The sequence below is a fragment of the Austrofundulus limnaeus genome, unplaced genomic scaffold, assembly GCF_001266775.1.
Source record: "Austrofundulus limnaeus strain Quisiro unplaced genomic scaffold, Austrofundulus_limnaeus-1.0 Scaffold418, whole genome shotgun sequence".
NCBI lineage: Eukaryota > Metazoa > Chordata > Actinopteri > Cyprinodontiformes > Rivulidae > Austrofundulus > Austrofundulus limnaeus.
The window spans coordinates 20665-23465 of NW_013952820.1; the positions used below are offsets into that span (position 1 = coordinate 20665).

The 2801-nt window shown below is 45.1% G+C and overlaps 1 protein-coding gene across 2 annotated transcripts in view; it reads left to right on the forward strand.

The window, feature by feature from the left end:
- Positions 1–567: 567 nt before the first annotated feature.
- large2 (LARGE xylosyl- and glucuronyltransferase 2) overlaps positions 568–2801 on the forward strand; it is a gene marked incomplete in the record, with an annotated part of 84096 nt that continues 81862 nt past the window's right edge. Inside the window, 1 exon segment of one of the 2 annotated variants that reach the window (XM_014024320.1) lies at positions 568–1396. 2 annotated transcript variants of the gene reach the window in all.

A 2801-nucleotide genomic window follows, 5' to 3' on the forward strand; every position in this document is an offset into this window, starting at 1 on the left:
ATTTAATTTAATATATAATTTAATCAGTGTATAAATATTTATTATTATTTCAGTTAGAATGATTGGAGCACATGTAAACTACACAATACATGGACATTTTTTTCATGGCAGATCTTCCACTTTTTCACTTCCTGACCTCCAGCTGAACTTTGTGCTGTCCTGGTGCTGCATCATGATGTCACATGAAACCCTCCTGTTCCAAGGTGTTTAGATGGACTATGATGCAAAATCACATTTATTTTGATATCTAAAGCATTTTCATAACAACTGAAAAGGTAACAGAGTAACTTGGTTGTGGTATAAAATTGAACCATGTGCCTGCAAGATACAAAATACCCCCCCGCCCCCAATATAAAATACAGCAAACTGAAAAGATTCAGGTGAGCTGCATGACTTTAGTGAACCAGCTCTGTGACTGATGGATCCTGCTGGAAGCTCAAGAAGAGGAGAGCTGGGAGAGGAAGAGAGAAAGGGGTGGGCAATACATCCATAAAGCATTGGTATTGGTTGCCTCTGTGTGAGAGGGCGGGGCTTGCTCTAACCGGAGGAGGTGGGGCTCCAGCTGTCCCATTTTCTCAGCAGAAGTYCAGCAGAGCAGCCTTGCGTCCAGCGCCTGAACGGTTGCACTCTTTGAGGTCAGGAGATGCGTGTCAGGCGCGTCGTGAAGAGCCTCTGGGTTGGTGTCCTCTGCTGCTCTCTGAACAATGGAGGACGAAACTGAGAGAGTGGATTGGCTTATTTTACTACCAGTAAGAGCACGTTGTCGTCAGGCGCCTCTGCGCCGTGTCTGGATCCATCAGATCCTTCAGAGGAGTTCTGAGTTTCAGGAGTTTCACCACTACAAGAGCTGCGTGCAGCTCAGTTTGATGAGCTGCTGACCCACATCTGCCAGCACACCGACTACAGGTGCTCGCTTTCAGCTGAAGAGCTGCTGTCCGTCTGTCTCAGGTCAGTGGACATCCTTCAGGACACCGTCCTGTAGGAAAATGTGTCACTACGTCACATAGCAGAGTCTCTCTGATTGGTTGATGCTCTGCATCGAGCTGCAAAAGTTCAGATTTTCCAACTCCAGCGTCTGCAGCACCTCCCGACCCCCGAACCTGCWGGAGCAGAGTGAGCTGACACCGACCCACAGACCGGTTCTACAGCCGGAGTGGGGTGCACCGCTTTGGGCTGAACTCTGCCCGGCCGTGTCGGGGCTTCTTCTTCACGGCTCTGCCTGCTGTTAGTACCGTGGTCACAGGAGAAGAGGACGGAGTGAACACAGACCCCAACCTTCTGGATTAAGGACCTGCTTCTCCCCCCACAGAACCTTTCCTCCTGGTTCTGAGTGASTTCTGACCAGTTTTCAGCCCGAGGACTCAAACAGGAGGGAGGGACCTGCAGCCAGCTCAGGGTGAGGAAGATGAAGGTTTCTGTGAGCAGAGGTCAAACTGATCTCACTTTAACACAAGGTGTGTGTGTGTGTGTGTGTGTGTGTGTGTGTGTGTGTACATGTGTTTCTACCTGATGGGGAACATCATTTTCCCTGTACACACAGCCTGGTGAGCACCTGCTGTTCCTTATGGGGATAAAAGCCCGGTCCTCACTGTTGGTGGGTTAAGTTTAGAACTAAGGTGTTAATTGAGTCTAGGTTAGGTTTAGAGTCAAGTGTTAGGGTAACCCTAACCCTAACCCTAACATGTGAGGTGAGGTTTAGTGTCAGGGCTCAAGGCTAAGTTACCAGTAAATGAAAGGAAGTCAATGCAAGGTCCCCATAAGGATAGAAGAACAAACATGTGTGTGTCACATACAATGTTTCATATCGTCAAGCTTTTACATTATTTATGTGAATATTTGTATGTTTTCAGGTAAGATGAAGCCATGTTTTAACTGTTATTTAGTTTGGACAACATCCTGATGGGTTGACCCAGTTCTCAGGTGTTTTACCTGTGGAGGAACATCTGCAGAAATAACTCTGGATGTGATCTGGCATTATTTAAATTAAAAAGACTAGTCTGTGCCGTGAAATGTTGGAGGGGGCTGGTGTTGTTGGCGGGGGGGAATGATAGGGGAAACAGTGATTTTTAAGGGCTTATAAAGTTTTCCTCCCCAGCCACTGTAGTGCTGCTCAGTCATGAAAACTAACAGAAAACCCACTGAAATTTTATTAAAAGACATTTAAAACGTAGCGATGCTACAGTTACTATAAAAAGACACCATGACTTTTTCCCACTGTGGTGTCCCTTGAAGCTGGTAATCTTAGTACAATTCAGATTTAGTTGAAGTGTTACTGATAGAGGGATGTGTGGGTTTCCCTTTTTGGATCTGTTGCCTCCATGGTCCCACATGGTCTCAGGAAACAGTTTGTTCTGTTTATATATTTTTCTGTCCACAATGTTGAAATACCTGTGTTGAGCCATAAGTGTTAGGGTTTGATCAGGCTTTCTAAAAACAAAGAAACAAAAAGGCTTCAATTTGTCCATTTAGAGATGTGTGGGATCATATYCAAAGAGCAGAGAAAATCTCCAAAGTATGAGGATGGTCTCTGGTCCTGACTGGACCAGTATTGGTTCTTTAACACTTTGTRTGTCTTGTACAGATGTTTTAAAGGCCTGTCTCAGTACAGATGTTTTAAAGGCTTGTCTCAGTCTCCACTTCTTTCCCTGCTGTGGTATAACTCTATATTACAGGTGAGCTGTCTTACCTGCAGGCTGGAGACAGGGACTTTACAGGTTTATCTATATGTTAATTCAGTTCATTTATTTTATTTATATATTAAAAATGTTTGTGTGTGTGTGTGTGTGTGTGTGTGTGTGTGT